Below are 23,012 nucleotides of genomic sequence, written 5' to 3'. Positions count from 1 at the left end.
CTTAAGTGGGCTCGATTGCCCCTGTCGTTAGGAGGTCAGATTCACCTTTTTAAAATAAATATTTTACCCAAATGGTTATATTTATTTCAGAATCTACCTCTGCAGTTACGTACTGCAGAGCTCAGACAATTGGACAAAGCCCAACGTAGATTCTATTGGCAGGGAGGGAAGTCTCGAATCCCCTTGGTTTGGATGCGGGAATGTTGGGGGCGCAGAGGCTTGGGAGTACCGGATTTAGCCCTTTATAATTTAGCTAGTAACTTACGGGTGATGCAGGACTGCCTATTAGATAGTTCCACTGTTATTAATCTTTCTGCCGATGAGGAATTATCTACCTCCTTTTCTCTTAAATTTGTTTTACAGGCCTGGCAGCTGCTCTGCCCACGTTTTTGGTGCAGAATGCCCTCCTTAGGCCTATTAGACTGTCCTGGCAAAAACTTACGAGACTACTAAAAATACCACGTATATGTGCCTATTTCCTGCCTATCCGAGGGAACCCTGATTTTACCCCGGGCTCCCAAACTGCAGCATATCGGAGGTGGCATGCTCGGGGTATACGTTTGCTGGGGCATGCGCTCGATTTGGAGGGCAGGCTTTTGCCATTTGCTGCATTGCGGGAGACTTATGCCCTAGCTGCTGCTGAGGTCTTCCTTTACTTACAATTACAACATTATGTGGGATCCCTCCCCTCCGCTATTAGACAGGCCTCCCATTTCCAATCACTTGATGCCATTTTTTCTTTTGAAAAAGAGAAGGTGCCTTCGCTATCGCAATATTATAAGCTTCTTAAACAATTGACTGTGGTGGACACCTGCTCCATCTTGGTGGAGCGTTGGAATGGAGAAGGGGTTTTTTTTATCTCTGTGTATATACTTAAAGCTGCCTTCAAGCAAATTTCACAAATCTCGGTGAATTCTTATTTTAGAGAAATGCAATACAAATTTTTACATAGAAGTTACATTTCGGCACAAGGGGCCTTCTATTTAAAAATTTCTTCTTCTCCTGCATGCCTACGCTGCGGCCACTCGCGGGGCTCACTGTCCCATGCTTTTTGGGAGTGCCCTACAGTATTTAGCCTTTGGACTAAGGTGGTTAGATATTTAAATACACTACTGGGGGTTCACATCTGAATGTCCCCTCTGTGGATACTTTTTGGTTGCATTTCTCCATTAAGGGTTCGGGGTTTGGGACCTCACTTGCTTATTCATAAGGCTTGTTTAGTAGGTAAGAAGGTCATCTTACTGCATTGGCGGGACCTGATACCATTATCTTATTGGACTTGGCGCAATTGCTTTCATCGTATGATGCTCCTGGATGCAGCGCTTATGCGGCTTTCTCCGCGTCATAAGAAGTGATTCCTTGATGTGTGGAATGTCTACTTGCAATCTCTTTCACACCGTGTTCGCAGCACTATCCTGAATGAGTGATCCCGTGTGGATATTCCATACCAAAGACTCTCTTTTGGTTGGGTTTGCTGGATGTATGCCATAATTTTTATTTACTCTCAAGTCATATGTGGCTCTTGGGTTTTGTACGTGGATCTGGTAGGGAGGGGGGCTGGTTGGGATTGGGGGGGGGAAACAAAAAAAGGGATCGTTGTATTCTTGAGCGGGATGTTGGGGGGAGTGAGTCAGAACCAAACCTCTCTCCCTCTATTTGTTCATTGTGTTTCAAAACTAATAAAAACCGTTAAACAGTAACAGGTAACCAGTGAAGGTCTTTTAATATTGGGGTAATATGATCAGATCTTCTAGTTCCTGTTAAAAGTCTGGCAGCTGAGTTCTGCAGAAGTTGTAATGGTCTTGTGACATTTGCTGGTAGGCCTAGAAATAATGAATTGCAATAGTCTAATTTTGATAAAACAAGTGCCTGCAAAACTTTTGTAAAATCTTTTGGGAATAGAAGTGGTTTTAATCTCTTAAGAACATTTAATTTAAAATAACCATCATTGATAATTTTTTTAACGCAGGTTTTCATTGTGAATTCGCAGTCTATGAAGATCCCTAGATCTCTTAATTCTAGGGAGATTGGGTAATTTTTGGTGGCTTCTTGAATTTCAAGTTCCTTTGCCTTGCTTAATTTAGGAGAGATGTATAGAATTTCAGTTTTATTTTTATTTAGGGAAAGGTTCATTGATATATATCCCAGAGTTTAAGAGTTAGTTCAATAGATTTTTCGATAGGAATTAAAATCTGAACGTCATCAGCATAGATAAAATGTGTTAGGCCGAAACCAGATAGAATTCTGCCTGCTTCTTTTCTCAACTTCCATCTTTGCAGAGGCCCCACATAAGTCCAGCCAGCCTCGGCACCTGAGGGCTCAACCTGAGCGGAACGCGGGCTGGTAGTGGTAAGCCCCAGCGGGGTCTCTGTGTGTCATCAACCTCACCTACCGACAGTGGAGACATGTGGGGCTCCTAACCCTCAGTCCAAGGGTCTACCAATGCAACAACATGTCTGTAGTGTTGTGAACAGAAAAGATTATTTTCATGAAATAAAGACAACTTTCAGATTCATTGTTTTATTCTCCATTGGTATGTGATCTGACAGTTGATATAAAGAAGAAAATTGATATCCTTTAGGATCTCTAGGGGGTGCCCAAGGTTGGGTCACACCTAAAGAACAAAGTTTTCTAGAATTAGACTTTGTGTGTCCAATAATATATATATATATATTGCTGAAAATGCATAAACATATAATCCATCCACAAGGTTGTCCATTATTTCATTGCTCAGTACCATAATGGAACCTTTATCCATCTTCAACGATAAATTTTTAAAATGTTTTACTTGTCAACTACAGTACCATCATACATTCAAGACTCTGCAGATGTTATCACTGTGTTGGAGGAAATTTCTTGCTACTTTTTAAAATTTGACACTGGTTATCATTGATATGGCCTCTTTATACACAAACATTTCTCTGGAGAAAACCATTAAGATTCTTCATAAAAATCTCAACACAAGACCAGAAACTGAGAGAGGGCCCATTCATTATTTATGTCAGCTTACCTCTTTTGAATTAAAGGAGAGGATTTCTTTTTTCAGATTTCATGATAGATTTTTCTAATAAACTAAAGGAATTGCAGTGGGAACCTCATTGGTCCCATTTGTAGCCAACTTCTATGCAGGGGATTTTGAACAGCTATGACTTTTGTATTGTGGAGACAATACATTGAAGACATTTTTATGTTGTGGGCAGGTGATGCAGAGTCTCTGCAAACTTTTTTTTACATGGCTTAATTCTTGTGATCCAAATTTGTAGTTTACTTTTGAAGCTAACACTCACATAGTATCCTTTATGGACATCACCATTACTTTTATGGACAGAGGGTTTCAATTTTCTATTTTTTTATAAACCTACTGACAGAAATACTTTGCCAAAATATGTTATTTATTTATTTATTTTAAAGATGTTATATTCTGTTTATATTAGTAATACCATTGTAAGTGGAGAACATATTTGGACATACAATATATAGTCATAGAATTAAACAAAGAAAACATTCTAAACCTGAAATAACACAAACATAAAATATAAAACAGTAAAATCTCAAGAAAAAGCCTGAGAAAACAAATGAGCTTTCAATTTTTTCTTTCTAGTTGCCAACCCTTAAATTCGCATAATAGTTTGCCTATGGGATAGGGTTTTTTTCCTCTTTGGAGGCTATGTTCATCTTCCTTTGAATATAAAGAATTTACCTATTTATTTATTTATTTATAGACTTTTCTTTGCCGACATTCGTGAGGCACATCATACCGGCTTACATTGAACTGAAAGGAGGAAAATACAATGAACAGAATAACATGTCATAGTTAAACGCAAATGGTGTAGGATATAAGTATCGTAAAAACATTCAGAGATTATATATAACAACAAAAGAACTAAATAGCTATGGAGGAAAAGGTAGAAAGAAAGAAAGAAAGAGAAACTTTGTACAAACTAAGAAAACTTTATCTTTAACAATGAGAAAGTGGTATAGGGGTTATGAAGTGCAGCAAAGTTCCAGGGGGGGAGGGTAGGGGCACAGATGGAAAAAGGAGAAGAGCAAGGGGGGGAGGGGCACGTAATGGAGATTCTTAGAAAGGTCCATTTAGAGAGGTCCATTTAGGAGAAGTCTACGTGTTGGTTGGGTATGCCTGCTTGAAGAGCCATGTTTTGACTCCTTTTTTGAATTTGTTGAGTGATGGTTCTATTCGGAGGGAAGGGGGAGGGAGTTCCAGAGGTAGGTGCTAGCTATGGAGAAAGCCCTTTCTCTGGTGAGGGACAGATGCGCAGCCTTCAGGGAAGGAATGTGTAGGGTACCTGCATGAGCACTTCTTGTGGGGCGGTTGGAAGTGCGGAAGCGAGGCATTTCTTCCAGCCAGGTGTGATTGAGTTGGTATAATGAGCAGTGAAGAATGGTGAGTGTTTTGTATTGTGAACGGAAGGAGATAGGCAGCCAGTGCAGGTCTTTTAAAATTGGAGTGATGTGTTGTGTTTTGCGGGTGTTTGTTATGATTCTGGCCATGGAATTTTGGAAGATCTGGAGTAGCTTGATAGTGGTAGCAGGAAGGCCGAGTAGGAGGGCGTTACAATACTCCAGTTTTGACAGCATGGTAGTCTGGATTACAGTTCGGAAATCGTTGGTGTGGAGCAGAGGTTTGAGTTTCCTGAGGATATTTAATTTGTAGAAGCCTCCCTTTATGATGGATTTGATGTAAGGTTTAAAGTTTAGTTGATGGTCGATAAGGACGCCCAAGTCTCTTACAGCCTGTAATTTGTGTTGTGGAGCAGTTGTGTTCTGAGGTGAGTAGTGGGGAGAGCAGTCAAGATGGGTGGAAATGATGAGTAGTTCTGTTTTTGCAGCGTTTAGAGCTAGGTGTAGGTTGGATAGCATTGACGTTATTGAAGAGAGGCAGGATTCCCAGAAATGCATGGATTCCTCAATGGATTTTTGGATTGGGATAATAATCTGCACATCGTCTGCGTAAAGGAAAAATTTGAGGCCTAAGTCAGATAGTAATTGGCAGAGGGGTAGGAGGTATATATTGAAAAGGGTTGATGATAAAGATGAACCTTGGGGGACACCTTGTGTGATAGGGATGTGTGAGGATTGGTGTCTGTCAATTTTTACTACGTATTCTCTATGGCTAAGATAGGAGGAGAACCATGAAAGTGCAGTGTCAGCAATACCAATTTCAGCCAGGAAAATAAAGGACTACTTTGTGAACAGGGTTACCCTATAAAGATCATACAGTGGGCATACAGGAGGGCTAGATAGGCTAATCAAGATCTATTGCTTCATTCTAAGAAACCTTCAGTAGACTTCCCTATTGTGTGTGTACTTCTCTATTTGATTCAGACACAGATAGTACAACAAAGCATAAGAAAACAATGGGAGAATCTGAAGTTACATGAGCCTTTTTAACAGTTACCACTTTTAAAAGAGTACAGAGCATCAGAGAATTGTGAATTCGGCATACCATTCTCTGGCAATAGGTATTTGCACTACAGCGGACATTCTGGGACATTTTCCTTGTAGGGATTGTATGGTTTGCCAGCTTTCTTTTAGAGGGAATATATTGCCATTTCCTATTGCTTCCCCTATTAAATGGCTAGAACCACTTCCTGTCAAAAGACTGGAGTTGTTTATGTAGTTGATGCGCTTGCACCTTGCTCTATATAGATAATACCAAATGGACTGTTGGAACTGGATCCAAGAAAACATGAGCTGCATACGGTGTGGGAAAACTGAGGCTCACTTGAAACTTCATAGAAATTATTGTGGCGATGATTATGATAGAATTATGCTTCAATGCGAGCAGAAATAGATTTTTAGATAAAATACCGTAGTACCAGCAAGTTTGAATAAAGAAATCAAGTAGGCTATGCTTTATTGAAGATATTGTACCTTGTGATTTGCTTTTTGGAACACAGTTGTTAAAGTTTCTCGCTATTTCGCAATTTGTCACTAGTTAGTTTTGGCCAAACAGATAACTTACCTGTGCGTGCAATGGATTTGCTTCTGTAAAACTTGATGGGTTGGTGCTCATTTTTTCTCTATATAAAATAGTTGGGTCCTCAGAGCCATCTTAAGTGCTTTGAAACTATGGTTTATTTTAGACAAAAGTAAACATACTTTCCTTCTGTTAAACATTTAGTACAGTACTTATTCACACTATAATTATTGTTTGCATGTATGCATCTAGTTGGCCCCTGAAGCAGACACTACCAATGCTGAAATACTGTCAGTGCCGGGCATTTTGTCCAGTTTTGCTCCAGCCTATGCAATGTTTCTTGGTGTTTTATATTTCCACCATGGACTTCAGTTAAGTACGTCAGGTTTGATTTGTTGGGCCACTGTAATTATGATGTAGTCTGAGAACCATTTATGCCACTGTTTAATATGTAAGGTTAAAAAGATCTGATAATAAATACTGGTATATGATTAAATGTGGTGCCTTTGAAGTCATCGTTTTTCTACCACAGTTTTTTGACTTTTCAGCACCCACTTATAATACCAGAAGTACTTGATGGTGATACTTTCTCCCTTTTTTTGCATTTGAAGGAGCAAAACTTCACAAAAAGAAGTCTTGCTTGCTAAATTACCAAATAATGAATACTATTACAAATAAAAACATTAGATATGCCTATCTGAGTCAGAACAAAGCCATGGAGCGCAGTATCCTTCCTCCTACAGGAGCCAGTTTGGGCCACAAGTACCTGGTAGATCCCAAAAAGTAGATCTGTTTCTTGTTGCTGACCACGAAGGATACATGATGGCTTTCCCAAGTCTATCTGACTAATAACCATTTATGAACTTTTCCTCCAGAAAGCCATCCACACCTCTGTTAAGTTTAACTATGCTAGCCGCCTCTGGCTTCAAAATCCATTGCTTGATTGTGCACAGCGGGGAAAAAATACTTTCTACACTTTGTCTCAAATCTGCTGGTTGTTACTTTCATTTTCACATCCCCTTGCTTTAGTATAAGGTAAATAATTATCCCCTATTTACCTGTTCCACCCCACTCATGATTTTATAACCCACTTATCATATCCCTCTCCGTTATTTCATCTCCAAGCTGAAAAGCTCTAGCTTGTTCAGCCTTTCTTCCATCCCCTTTATCATGTTCATTGCCCTTCTCTGTACCTTTCCTAGTTCTGTTTTTTGAGATGGGCAGCCAGGATTACACACCATACTCAAGGTGTACTTGCACCAAAGACTGATACAGATGTATTATCATAGGAATTATTCAGAAAGAAATGGAGACTAAGATTCTGTTTTTCACACTGAGCTTAGGATTTCAATGCATTCTCCACAATGACTCTAGATCCTTTCCATAACAGCACTGTATGCCTACACGTTATGATTATTTTCCCCGATGTGCATCACTTTTCACTTGTGCACATTAAATTAGATCTGCCATTTAGACGCCGTCTCCCAAGGTACTTCTTCTGTTCTTCACAATATGCTTGTGTTTAAACAACTTTGAATAATTTTGTTATCATCTGCAAACCTGATCACCTCATGCACTGCCAGAGCATTTCTGAATATGTAAAACAGCACAGGTCACAGTATAGACCTCAGGAGCACGCTACTATTTTCCTTTACCATTGGCAAAACTGTTTAGTTATATTCTCTTTTTCCTGTCTTTTAAATAGTTACTAAGCCATAAGAGGACATTGACTCCTAGCCCATGACTTTTTAATTTCCTTCTGAAAATCAAAATGCGCTATATTGACCAGCTTATCCTTATCCAGATGTTTTTGAATGCCTACAAAAAGTCTAATAGATTGGTAAGGCAAGATTTCCCTTTCCTAAATCTCTTTTGGTTCTTCCCTATGAAGCCATAGCTATCCATGTGACAAGTCAATGTGTTTTTAAGGATAGCTTTTACCATTTTGCCTGGCACTGTCATCAGTCTCACTATAGTTTCCCAGGTCATCCCTGGATTCTTTTTTAAAACTTGCCGTTACATTTATGTCATAGGGTCTGGGCCCTGCACAACCTAATGACAGTCCTCTAGAACACACAGCTCCCAAGCCGGCCACTTGCTGTTTGGGTGCAGGTGGTCTAGGGAAAGGAAGCCAGGCCAGAATGACTCATTTAGAAAGGATCAGTGCAGGAAATCAGGAAAAATGTATATAAGCCTTGCCAGATTGTGACACAGGCAAGAACAAGCCTAGGGTGTTCAGCGATTTGCTGAGCCTCCGCTTTTCCTTCCCAGACACTCATATTGTGATTGGCTATCACTTATTTACCATAATAAACATTTTACTAAATTTCGAAAATATTTCTGAGTCTCATGTCTGGTCTTTTGGGGGCTAACACCATAACATTTTGGTAAGCCCAACGTGATTCCCAGACATGGGCTGTACGGCTGGCAAAAGCAGTTTTTCTCCGCGGGATGGAAGGACCTTGGAATACCCTGACTGAGACGAGCGGGAAGTGCAGTGGAAAGTAAGTGAAGGGATACTGTACGAAGCGCCATAGAATCGGAGATTATAAATATATTTTTTTTTCTACTTCTTTATGAGCATAGGTTTTGCTTAGTTACTTGTAGATAAAGGTGCACTGTTTACTTTGATTTGACGTGGGGATGCCCACTCATTTTTAGGTTCTTTCTAGCATACTTAGTGAAAGCTTATGACTCAATGGCAGGGGAGAAAGTCTGACACTTCAAATCCAGCATAGCTCTCTGCTTCAACGGCAGGGGATAAAGTCTGACACTTCAACCATATCCAGCATAGCTCTCTGCTTCAACGGCAGGGGATAAAGTCTGACACTTTAACCATATCCAGCATAGCTCTCTGCTTCAACGGCAGGGGAGAAAGTCTGACACTTCAACCATATCCAGCATAGCTCTCTGCTTCAACGGCAGGGGATAAAGTCTGACACTTTAACCATATCCAGCATAGCTCTCTGCTTCAACGGCAGGAGAGAAAGTCTGACACTTCAACCATATCCAGCATAGCTCTCTGCTTCAACGGCAGGGGAGAAAGTCTGATACTTCATGCATATCCAGCATAGCTCTCTGCTTCAACAGCAGGGGAGAAAGTCTGATACTTCACTTTCAATGCATATACAGCATAACTCTCTGCTTCAACGGCAGGGGGAATGAAGAAAAGTGGATCTATATACAGACAACCAACAAGGATTGAATTACATAGTCTGGGTAAACAAATAAGCATGTGTGTAGCTTGCTTATTGCGGTGGTTACTACCCCTAACTAATTAAGCTAGATATTTCACTTAGATGCAGCTCCAACACTGCTCTCTACATTAATGGTGGGGGTGGAAGGGAAATAGAACCAAAAGGTTACTAAGAGCCAAGAGAAACAGATAAGTATGAAAAAAAAAAAAGTGCGAAACTTGCTGGGCAGACTGGATGGGCCGTTTGGTCTTCTTCTGCCGTTGTTTCTATGTTTCTATGATTCTGCTTTTAGTTTCCCTGTAGATTTGGTTTGCGCAGCATTTCCACGTAAGAAGAAGCTTGTACTGGAACACAATAGAAAGTGGTTCAAGGCACCAAAATCTAGCCCTTGTTTATATTGGCTACAGGACGGCTTTTAATGGCAGCCTCGCTTGCAGGGCTCCGAGATTACTTACAGGAGCATAAGAAGGGAAAGTCTCTAGAAAAGCATTTGCAGGTTTTGGACCTGTGGGAGAACTGTCATCAGACTAGGGAGTGAGAAACAGATAATCCCCCCCCCCCCCCCCCAAAAAAACCCAATTGTTTGGAATTGGGTCTTATGTTTATGTCTGATTGCTGCTACGGTGTAACTGTGTTAACGCATCGCAGTGAATGACTGCTGTTTGCCCAAATCCCGGGGTGGGGATCCGCTCCAGGAATTACAGCTCATTCTCAATTTACACTTGCCATGGAAGTTTTAGAGCTTGAAAGGACACAGAGAGCTGAAGAGTTAATTGAGTTGGCAGATAAGGAGAAGATATGTAAAACTGAAAGTGTTTCTCATCTGCAAATACTGAGGAGAAAACTCGAGTAAATGAATTGATTTTTCTGTTTAAGAGTTATAAACAGACTGATGGGGAATTAAAAATGTGGAGAAATGTTTTTTTTTTGCAGAAAATGAATTTAATTTAGTAGATTGTTTAAGAAAGTCTAGTTTCATTTGCAGTGAAAAGTGATCTGTAACTTGTCAAGGTGATGGCAAAGAATGTGTACCTCTCTTAATAGCTAGCATTGAATTTCTACAGAAACTAATAACATATGGCTTCTTTACACGCTGGATAAATACTTGTATGTGAGTTAGATAAGAAAGGTGAATGGCTCTGATCAGGAAATAGAGAGAGAGCAGCTGTCTTGTCTATTTTCTCTGAATATAATGTATGTTTTGGTTCTGAATCAACAGGCCAGAACGCCTGTCACATGACTAAATTGTTCATAAGTTTTTAAATTTTGTATCCCTATTATGTGTAATGAAATATAGATATAGTTTATATAATGAAGGACTCTGTACATTGCAACATGTATCACAGAATGAGTTGAAAACCAATTAATTTTTGGAGTGCTGTGATCTTTGAGTAAAGCAGATGTTTGTAGCTGTTTATACAGAGATCTGATTTAAGAAATGAAATAAGCTTCCTTTTTACTTTTCTGCTTTTTTGCTTTCTTTGCTTAATAAATCAAAAATCATGTAGTTGGAACAGAATAAGATTTCTTTCTTTCTTTTTTAAGTTGTGTAAAATAATCACAGTAGTTTTCAACTTTAATTATTTAGTAATGAAAAAGTATCCTGTAGCTGTTTCTGTCTTGCCATGATTAGATTTAAAAGATGAATCAATTTCTCTTTGTATGTGAGATTTTATTTCTACAAGTTAACAAGATGATGTCTGCTCTGCCAGATGCAGAATCTAAATAATGTTTCCCAGTATTTTAAACAGATGTTTTTTTTAATTCTGACTTTTGTTTCAATTTTGATCGATCCAAATACTTTTTTGGATTTACTTTTTCAGCTCAAATTTTTGATAACTGTTGTGTCTTTATATGTTGTTTGTGTGTCATTACAAATGAAAACAACAGAGTTTGATGAGAAGAATGAATTCAAAAGCCCATGAAAAAGTGGTTTACAGTGGGCATAGGCAAGACAAGACCTGTGACCAAACACACCCATCCTTCATAACTGTGTAGCCCACAAGTCCCCCACACACACACACACACACACTTACAAGAAGCGTACAGCAACCCAGGAACAAATGGAATACTGTACACTTCTTGTAAGTGTGTATGTGTGTGTGTGGGCTCTGGGAGAGTAAGACCTGTGGTTAGGAGACATATGCCCTCTCAAGTAACACAAATACAAAATGCCTTCTCTGTATTATATAATGAAGAAGCTAAAGTGATGGAGATTGAAGAGGTATTTGAAAAGAAAGAAGAAACCCAATGTGTGCAAAAATTCCAGAATACAAACAGTAACCATAAGAAAAAGCTCATTGTGCTGGATGACTCAGTCATCAGAGGCGCTAATTTGGGAACTCTTTTTGAGGAGAACACTATGGGGCGGATTTTCATACTCCGCGAATAGGCCTACTTTTGTTTGCGCTCCAGGCGCAAACAAAAGTAGGCCTCGGAGGGAACGGGGGTAGGCGCGCGCCGAGCCGCGCAGCCTACCCCCGTTCCCTCCGAGGCCGCTCCGAAATCGGAGCGGCCTCAGAGGGAACTTCCTTTTGCCCTCCCCTCACCTTCCCCTCCCTTCCCCTACCTAACCCACCCACCCGGCCCTGTCTAAGCCCCCTCCTTACCTTTGTCGGGGGATTTACGCCTCCCAGAGGGAGGCGTAAATCCCCGCGCGTCAGCAGGCCTCCTGCGCGCCGGGACACAACCTGGGGGCGGGTTCGGAGGGCGCAGCCACGCCCCCGGGCTGCCCCGGGCCGTAGCCATGCCCCCGGGCCCGCCCCCGGAACGCTCCCGACACGCCCCAAAAACGCCACGCGGTTCGGGCCCGCCCCCCGACACGCCCCCGACACGCCCCCTCCGAAAACCCCGGGACTTACGCGAGTCCCGGGGCTCTGCGCGCGCAGGTAGGCCTATGTAAAATAGGCTTACTGGCGCGCAGGGCCCTGCTCGCCTAAATCCGCCCGGTTTTGGGCGGATTTAGGTGAGCAGGGCTCTGAAAATCCGCCCCTATAGTTAAAAAAAGCTTTCAAGGGATCATTGGCCAGTAGAAATGCTATTCAAATAGTCAATGCAATCAAGAAGAAAGCAAGGACTCTGCAGCTAGGGATGTGCATTCGTTTTGAACGAATGCACAATCCACAATGTATAGACTCCTATTCGTTGCATTCGTGGGTCCGCGAAACGTATTGTGATCCTCCACGAATGCAACATATCATGTTTCCATTCTTTTGGTTCACGCCGTGGTGTTTGAGAAATAGAAGGCCATGTGATAAAACCTCCCACCCTCCTGATGCCCCCCAAGACCTCCAAAATTAATTTACTACAACCCCCCACCCTCCTGACCCCCCCAAGACCTGCCAAAAGTCCCTGGTGGTCCAGCGGGGGTCCAGGAACGGTCCGGGAGCGATCTCTTGGACTTGGGCTGTCGGCTGCCAGTAGTCAAAATGGCGCCGACGGCCCTTTGCCCTCACTATGTCACTGGGATCGACCAATGGTGGCGGTAGCCCCAGTGACATAGTAAGGGCAAAGGGCCGTCGACGCCATTTTGGGTTGTAGTAAATTCATTTTGGAGGTCTTGGGGGGCGTCAGGAAGGTGGGGGGTTTGTTAGATTTTTACTTTTTTATTAAAGATTTGTCTGCGAGCCAGATGCAGCCATCAAAAGAGCCACATCTGGCTCGTGAGCCATAGGTTCCTGACCCCTGCTTTAGAGCACAAATATATGCACAAAAAATGGATGGTGCAGGGGTGCTCTGGGGAAGAACCAACACTTACGAGTATAAGTTGCTTTTTAAAAAGATACTTACACACATACATTTTTCAACTTATATATTTTTACATCTACTTATATTAAACATGTTTATTGTGAAGCTCTGACTGGGTGAGAGATCTTAGAGGAATTCAGGCTGAAAAACCAGGAAGGTCTCAATGACCTTTAGAAGGACTGAGTGAATTAGTGAGCTAATTGCTAAACTGGTTAAATTCATTTACATATGTATATTTTAAAACTAGCCAACTTACACATTTAAATTCAGGTATATGAGAGCAAGTCCTACTTTACATTCATGCAAAAAAAATGTGTGTGTGTATTTTTAAATAGGAAAGAGATGCATGGTCATTGCATTGATATACGTGGGGCTTCAATGCATTTATATATTCACACGTAAGCCTACATAAATGCAAAGCTGGCGGGATACATATATGCATATTTTATAAAAAGTGCGTATATCATGTGTGTGTGTTGTAAAATATTGAAGTAAAACTATGCAGGGCCATATACATGTGAATATGCAGCCAGGTGCGTTTGGTTTGAACATTATCCTCCCTTTTTGGATTTTGAAAAGTATGCATTCAAATTAGCCTGCACAGGTTATATGCTGCATACATCAGGTATAATAACCCGGTGCGTTCTTGTCTGTGTGTGTTACTTCAGAAAATTTTCAAAGCAAACTTATGCACACAAATTTTCTTTGAAAATTGGTATAAGTTATTATAAAACTAACCTCCCTTTGTTATCCCTACTACCTAGGCCTATTGGGTCAACATGTATCGTACTTGTAAAAGTTTAATAAAGATAGTCTTCCTAGAACCTTACACGACTCACTTTTCTCTCATTCTGTTTCAGATCTTTTTTGATACTGGCATATGACTTGACTTGAAATTACAGAGAATTTCTCAAGATTTAGGGGATGCTACTGCTGAGCAAATAGCTAAATTGGTAAGACGTTCATCTAGATATTTTTCTTAATTTACAGCTCAAACTGTGCTTAAGTTGCTAGCTTTTCATTTGAACATGTGCAATTATGAGAATTTATATCTGGCAATTAAGCTAATGATCTGAACTTCAAATTTGCATGGTGTCGTCAGATTAGGATTCGTTGATTACAGTTAGAGAATTTAGGTTTCTCTAACTGATGTCCCCTAGCACATGTTTATAGGTTCTTGGGCTGCCAATGTTATTATTTGCTGGAGTTCTCTTGCTTTAGTAAATTATTATTCACTTCTAAAGAAGTACAGGGCTTATAATGTGCTTGAGAACTAAATAAGTTACTTTTTAAGAGTTCAACCTGTTGAATAGAGTTAACAAGTACATAAAAGCTATGGGGCAGATTTTAAAAGCCCTGTGCGCGCGTAAATCCAGCTGGATTTGCACGTGCAGGGGGGTTACGCGCGCCGAGCCTATTTTGCATAGGCCCGGCGATGCGTGCAAGCCCCGGGACGTGCGTATGTCCCGGGGCTTGAAAAAAGGGTGGGGCGGGGGGCGGTCCGGGGGCGTGGACAGAGGCCTCCGTAGGCCCTCTAGGTTGGGGGATCGCACGCCGGGACTCGGCCGGCGCACGCAACCTATGCCTGCACGGAAGCAGGCGCAAAATTAAAAACAAAGGTCGGCGGGGGGGAGGTTTAGGTAGGGCTGGGGGGTGGGCAGAAGGAAAGTTCCCTCCAAGGTCTCGGAGGGAACAGGGAAATCCATCGGGGCTCCCCCCACTCCTCCCTTTCCCTCCTCAACTGAGCCTGTACAAAATTGCACTGAGCCTGTATAAAATCGCGCTGTCTACTGTTTAAATATTTGCTACCTTGTTTAACTCTGTTCCATTTTTGTTACACATGTTTTTATCATGTATTATATACTATATACACATCGTTTGGCACTTTTTCGGCCCCCTCGGCCTCCTTTGTCTGCTCTCTTCCCGTCCCCCTTCCTGTTTATTGTAATTTCCACCTGCTCTCAGTTATTATGTAAACCGGCATGATGTTCCCCACTAATGTCAGTATATAAAACCTTTAAATAAATAAATAAACAAACAAACACATAAATAAATAAATAAAGTGTGCACCCCCTTGCACAGGCCGACCCCGGATTTTATAACATGTGTGTGGCTGTGCGCGCATGTTAAAAAATCGGGTGTAGATTTGTGCGTACCAGGCTGCGCGCACAAATCTACGCCCGCTCGTAGGTACAAAAATCTGGCCCTATATTTTTATATAATGAACAATTATTTTATTTTTTTTTTTTAATTCTTTATTTATGGGTTTTCAAAATAATTACAAGAATATACCTTGACTGAAATTACAGAAAATGTTAACAAAGGAAAATGTATATTTCCATAATACATATAATCATATATAATGGATAGCATAATATTCATTCATTTGTTTTTTCATAGGAAATTGAAGGGGGAGGATACCCAAAGGAAATAAGAGAAGACATTATTGAAACAAACTTATATATTAAACCGGCTTGGTGTTCTCACACATCTTAACCTCCAATGCTCATGTTATGGCCCTTCCATCTAAAAACTTTCTCAATTGGTCTGGCATAAAGAAAACATATAAATTTCCAGAGTATTTTACAATACATCTACATGGAAAACGAAGGGCAAAGCTAGCCCCTTTGGCCAAAACCTCCGGGCGCATAGCTAAAAATAACCTCCGGCGTTGTTGGGTGGGACGCGAGAGATCAGGATAAACCCTCACCGCCCCTCCCATGAAATCATTATTCATATTCTGGAAAAAAGCTTTCATTAGGAAATTTTTTTCTACTTCTGTATAGAATTGGACAAAAAGGGTAGCCCTTTCAATGATTTCCATCTCTGAATTCTCCAAATATTGTGCAAATGTAAGATTGGTTAATTTCCCAAGAGTAATGGGGGAGCCAAGTTTGGTGACTTTCAAACGTTTCGCAATGGAGATCCTCAAGATTGAATCAACAAAGATTCCTACTGTGAAAAAACTCTTCTTTCTTAGGAGTAGTTCTCAGATTACCACGGGCGAAGAAAGAGAGGATTCCAATAACTTAACACAATATTTGGAGAACAATTATTTTATTTTGAAATTGCAGCAGTATCAAAGGATTCCATAGAAAGGCCAGATTGGCCCATTGTACTCTGCCTCTAGTTTTTATTTTTTGGAACTGCTTATTTTGCTTGACAAACATTACAGTAACAAAAAACGGTAACTAATAGCAGTAGGACCACAAGTATATCAATAACGTCACAACGCAACAAAGCATGAAGCCAAAACAAACTTATACAATATTCAAGCAACCAGCATATAGCAGGATCTCCAGTCTAAGGGGCCTCTCACTCATAAGCTAATGTATTTCTAATAACCTATATGACAAGATCTGGGACTGTTATCTTTGTTCTGAAGTGTATAAGTCAATTTGTCAAGTAGATCTATCTCATGTACCTGCGAAAACCAGTGTAGCAACTTGAGAATTTTCTTCCAGAATGTGGCTATAGTGAACCGAGCTGCAAGGATTTACTGTCCATATAATTTACATTGATATAAATTCAGTGAAGTTGAATCCCATAAGCCTAACAGACACAATTTTGGAGGGAAGGCCATCTTGCATCTCAGTATATTCCCAACTTCAAGCTCAATGAGGTCCCAGAAAGCCTTGATAATGGGGCAGGTCCACCACATATGGAAACATGAGCCCTCTTTTCCACAGACTCTCCAATACAAACTTTAAGAGGTGGGTGAGAATTTAGTGTAATACAGTGGAAACCTATAAGTTCTGCAAAGCAATCTGTACATCAACTCAACTCTGCAGCTACAGATAGAGACCTTGTGGGTTGCTTTCCAAATTCTTTTCAAAGCTCCCTCCATAAGATTAAGCCCTAGATCCACATTCCATTGGTTAATCAGAGATGTATGGGGTTCATTATGGGCCAGATTTTCGTACCTACGTGCGGGCATAGATTTGTGAGCGCAACAAATCATCCCTACTTTTCTTATAAATTAGCACTGTGGTGGCCTCAGTTAACCAATGAGAGCCACTGCTATTAATTGCATCAGTAGCATGGGATAGACTTAGTTTTTGGGTACTTGCCAGGTTCTTATGGCCTGGATTGGCCTCTGTTGGAAACAGGATGCTGGGCTTGATGAACCCTTGGTCTGACCCAGTATGGCATGTTCTTATCTTATCTTAACAAGCCCAAGACCTTCCAAGAGGAATTGAAACAGTCTATTCTGTCCAGGCTGTGAAAATCCATGGGAGGATCTATCTGAGGATTTAAGCAAAATTTTCTGCCCCCCCCCCCCCCCCCCCCCAACTACCAGCACAGAGGAGGTAAGATGCATAACTTCTTTCAGGAAGTGGCCATAAAACTGATTATGATCTTTATTAGGGCCATAAATATTTATACGGTAATTGCTAATGCTTGATCATAGTAGAGTACCTTCTATCATAACAAACCGGCCCTCTGCATCTCTTCCAACCCCCAGAATCCTCAGAGGGGACATCTTGTTAACCAGAATGGATACCCCCTGACTTTTAGAATTGTAGGAGGCATAATAGATCTGTCCAACCCAGTCTTGTCTGAGGTACTCATGTTTACAGTTTGTAAAGTAGGTCTTTTGCAGCAAGGCCACATCCACTTTTTTGCTTTTAGGAAATTGTAGAATCTCTAACATTAAATGAGATCAAATTTACAGGCACTTTACTCATTAATCATTATCAGATATTCTGCAGTACATATAATGAACAGTTTAAGATACATCACCTCATTGGCAGGGTATTTGTGGTCTATAGAAACCCAACTGCCTTAACTCAAAGAAACTACTCAACTCACCTCACAGCCCCCTCAGTTCTCCAGCCCCTACCATCCCCTCCCAAAGAGCAAGCCCAAAGAAAGCTGAAGGTGACACCACCAGATGCCCACCTCCTTCAGCTCCTCTGCAATGTCACTAGTTCCCTTAATCAATTACTCCAAACAAAAATGGGCAGAACGTCTACATGGGAGAACCTGCAGGGTGCAGACGCTGCCATCCTCAGCAATTCCCCGCCCTTTCCACTTCTTTTCTCAGAACAAATGCTCCCTTCTCCCTTCCATAAAACCATAAGTTCTAGGTTAAATCCGTTCAATCCGCATGACCTGAGGCAATAAAACAACACACTGGCCTAGGTAAAACAGACATCGCCCACCCCCTAATTGTAGCCAAAAAGGAAACAGTCCCCAGCTGAAACGAGGAGGGTGAGTCAAAAAAGGAGAAGCAAAACAGAAGGCCTGTTGATTTCCGATCAGTCCAGGATCACAAGTAAACAAATTCCCCACCCGGCTGAGTCTGGCCATCTCGCCATCGAAAACACGGCCTCTGTAAGTGACACAGCTGATTTGTAAACATCCGGGCCTCCCAAACACTGACCTGCCGCAGAGTACGCCTCTGACGAGACCCGGGCACACACACACAAGCACACAATGCTATTATTACCCCTTACTGTATAAGGGTAATCTACGCCCAATTTTATAACTTTCCTTCTGCCCCCCCCCCCCCCCCCGCACCTTCCCCTCCCTTCCCCTACCTAACCCACCCGCCAGCCCTACCTAGAACCCCCCCTTGCCTTTGTTGAAGAAGTTCCGCCTGCCTCCTGGCAGGCGGAACTTACGCATGCCGGCCAATGGCCGGCCCGTGATCCCAGGCACAGCGGCAAATGACCACTGTGCCTGGAGGCTCAGGCCATGCCCCGCCCCGCCCCCGGACCTCCCCGCCCCTTTTTTCAAGCCCCGGGACATACGCGCGTCCCGGGGCTTGCACGCAGGGGCAAGCAGAGACAGTTTTTCGGGGGTTACGCGCATATCTTACGCGCGTAACCCTTTGAAAATCTGCCCCTAAACATACACATGGTTAATGCGACTCCAATATTGCTCTATGCTTCAACGGCAAGAGGAAATGTGGAAAAAAGGATTTGCCATTCACAAATAAGCGGGGGAGTAGCTTGTTGTTGCGGCGGTTACTACCCCAAACCAAATAAGCCTGATACTTCATTTTGAATACATATACAGCGCAGCTCACTGCTTCACCGGCAGGGGGGAATGAAGAAAAGAGGATTTATATTCAGGCAACAACCAACAAGGACTGAATTGCACAGGCTGGGTAAACAAATAAGCATGGGAGTAGTTTTCTTATTGCGGCAGTTACTACCACTAACCAATTAAGCCTGATCACTTAGATGCTGCTCCAGCACTGCTCTCTACATCAGTGGCGGGGGTGGAAGTAACTAGAAACAAAAAATTACTAATAAGGGCCAAGAGTAAGTATGAGAAAAAAAAATAAGTGTGAAAGCTTGCAGGGCAGACTGGATGGGCCGTTTGGTCTTCTTCTACCGTCATTTCTATGTTTCTATGTTACACACGCAAGTTGCTATTTTAAAAGAGACTTATGTTTGTATATTTGGCAATTTACTTGTATAGTTTTACACCTGTTCATTATCTTGCGTAATTGCAATCAAACGTGTTTATTGTATAGTATTGGCTGGGTGAATTAGGGAGAAATCAGGCTGAAGAACCAAGAAGGTCTCAATGACCTAGGGAAGAACTGGTCAAACTGGTAGAGGATTTGGAAAACTAGCAATATCAATCACGCACATACATTTTAAAAATATGTAAGTTATGCACATACATCGGGTTTTATGCAAGCAAGACCTACTTTAGTTTTTCACATAAAATATATATGCTCATAAATTTTTTAAATTAGTAGGAAAAGTCTGTGTTCAATATATTGAAATGCTCACTTTCATTGCATCAATACTAATCCACCACTATCAATGTTTTCTTATGACAATCAAATGAGTACAATCTTTTGCAAGCACGGTGTTTTTGTGTAGAGGATGCTTTCAATGTATTGCATGTATTTGCGCATAAGCAGATATATGTGCACATTTTGCAGGGCAGACATATGTGTATTTTGTAATGAATGTGTATGTGATGCACATGAGTTATGAAATACCATCATACATCTCCACGCGGTCATATGTGTATAGTATGTGGCCACACGCAGAGCTGTTTTAAAGTTACCCTTTATATTTTTAAAGCACATTGTTTAATAGAAAGATGTAATATATTTAAAATACACTTTAAAGCAGCCTTAGTATTTGGCTGTATAGAAATTTATGCAGACATGCTAAAGAATGTCAAAAAAATGGGTGGCAGAATTTTCTAATACCAGCACAGAATGTACCCAGATGCTACCGCAGAAGAGCAGGAGCCTTGTCCTAAGTGATTCCCTTGGATTGTCTTGTAATTGCATAATCAATCATTCTTATGTGAATTCATACAAAGGACCAATATTTTTTTTTTGAGTTATAAAAAAGAATGACTGAACACCCTTGGTTTATGGTTTATGTGAATACAGCCATTTAAAACTGCTCGGAATATAATTGGAATTTCTAAATGGCATGTCATCATTAAGATTTTGATCGCTAAACACATAAAAGCTGCTTAGCACACAATACTTTTTATTTTGCTTCTGACTGTTATGCCCTTATTGTATTGTGTTGGGTTTTTTTTTTTTTTTTTTTAGACAACAATGAACTCGAAATCTGAACAAAGTTGTTGAGCAGTCAGACTACTTTATGAGATATACGTTTAGCTCGCCAACATATTTATCAGAAAGAAAGTAACTCCACCATCCTAGAAGTAAGATTTCAATCAAAGCACAGCCAGGAAGATTTATTTTCAAATCAAAATGTATTTTATGAAAATAATGTAACCAATGCATTGTGTCAGAGCTGGAAAAGGAATTAAATGATGACTTGTTTTATTCAGTTTCCTGTTATTAATGTGATCTCAATCGACAAGGAGAATAGCAGTAATTGGAGAGCTGAAGTGGTCAGAACAATGGTCTATGTGACTCAATGCTCTATCGAGAGAATTTTACAAGTCCTAAGGGTGCCAAAGCCGGGAGATACAGGTGTATATTGGCCCAGTGCATGCCGCGCAGATTTTAAGAAGCACCCGGTTTCACGTGTATCTCCTGCTACGCGAGTACAAATTTTTCATAAAAAGGATGGGGAATGGGCGTGGTCTGGGTGGTCATGTGCAGGACTTGGGCGGGGCATGGACGTTCCAGGAAATATGAATGAAGCCAGCGCGTAAGTATTTACGCACCCCAGCGCGTGCCGGGGTCCCTATCCGCGTAACTTTACTTCTGCTATAGACAGCGTGTAAGCCATAAAACAAAAAAAATAGGTTAGTCAGTGAGGGGTAGATTTTCAAAACCACGTGCAGCGTACATGTACGCGCGCTACCCAGCGTGCACACATGTATACATGATTTTATAACATGCGTGCGCATGTTATAAAATCGGGGGTCGGCGTGTGCAAGGGAGTGCACAGTTGTGCACCTTGCGCGTGCCAAGCCACGCTGCCTTCCCAGTTCCCTCCCAGGCCACTCCAAAATTGGAGTGGCCTCTGAGGGAACTTCCCTACCTCCTCCTCCCTTTCCCCCCTACGTTTTTTGTCGTCTGTTTTTTTTGTTGTAAAACTTACTTCAGCCCTGGGGCTGAAGTAAGTTGCACGCGCCGGCTGGCACAGCGGCCGTGCGAAGGCCTCTGGCCTTGCCCCCGCACCACCCCTCCCCGCCCCCAGACCGCCCCTTTTTGTAAACCCTGGGACTTACACTCATCCCAAGGCTTTACGTGCATCGCCAGGCCTTTTTAAAATAGGCCCGGCGCGAGTAACCTTTTGAAAATCCGGCCCTGAGGTTTTAAGGTTCAGGGCTAATAGGGTAAAAGGGAAGCAAGTTAGCTAAGGGGTTTAAGAAGTCCTCTCTTTTACTGGGGCGGACTGGGAACAAACTGGGGAACAGGTAATTGTGTCGGCATGCGTATCTACTAAAATCACACACACACACACATTTATGCGGTCAAGGCGGAATTTGCACACAGAGGCGCGCATCAATGTAAAATTGTGCACTCATGTACACACACATAGCCGGTTTTGTACCGTGCGCGCATATATGCTCGTATGTTATAAAAACACTGTGTCCACGTGTACAAGCCAGCACAAGCGCGTACATGTGCCCCCGTAATGGATTCTTATCCTTCCCTTTATTACAGCTTTTTCTTTTGACCTCCTCCATCAGTTTATCTCCCCATGCTTCAGTGTACGTAATTGTAATTGGGTAATGAGTACTAGCCATAATGTCCCAACCCACTGTAAGGGACCTTGGGGTAATTCTAGATCAACAACTCAACCTAAAAAAACAGATCAACTCCATCCTCAAAGAAGGTTTCTTCAAACTTAATATTCTGAAGAAACTCAGACCCCTCCTCCACTATCATGACTTCCGTACTGTCGTCCAAGCGACCCTCTCCTCTAAGCTTGACTACTGTAATGCCCTCCTCCTCGGTCTACCCTCCTCCACTACCAAACCCTTACAAATGTTCCAAAATGCCATCGCCAGGGTCATCACCAACTCACGGAAAGCCGATCACATCACTCCCATACTCAAAGAACTCCACTGGCTCCCCATCGCATCCCGTATTCTCTTTAAAATCTTAACCATAGTACACAAATCCATCCACTCTTACAACTCTAACTGGCTTGACGAACCCTTTTGTCCCACACGCTCTGAACGACCCATCCGATCCGATAACAAAGGCACCCTCTCTATTCTCCCTTTTAAAAAAGCCCACCTCTCCTCTACCAGGGATCGCGCACTCTCCATTGCAGGTCCCAAACAATGGAACGCCCTCCCTACCACACTCAGGCTCGAGCCATGTTACTCCAAGTTCAGAAAAAAACTTAAAACGTGGCTCTTCTGACAAGCCTACCCAGATTAATCTTCACACCTCCTCCCCCTCCCCTCCAGCCCACCTAATTTGAGCCCATTTGTATATAGACTTCTGTATATAGACTTCTGTAAGTAACTTGTTTTAAGCCTTTATATATAGACCTGTAAATAGCCCGTTTCAGTTTTAATGCTTTAATTTCAATGCCTTTCTGCTCTATGTATAGTCCCCCCAGTTTTCCCCTCCCTGTTGATTGTAATTTCAGCCTATTAGTTACAATGTGAACCGGTATGATGTATGCTTACTAATACCGATATATAAAAGTTTCAAATAAATAAATAAATAAATAGTAAAAGTCTATCCTTATATTAAAACTCCC

The sequence above is a fragment of the Rhinatrema bivittatum genome, chromosome 5, assembly GCF_901001135.1.
Source record: "Rhinatrema bivittatum chromosome 5, aRhiBiv1.1, whole genome shotgun sequence".
NCBI classification, from domain to species: Eukaryota; Metazoa; Chordata; class Amphibia; order Gymnophiona; family Rhinatrematidae; genus Rhinatrema; species Rhinatrema bivittatum.
This window is presented reverse-complemented; position numbering follows the sequence as displayed.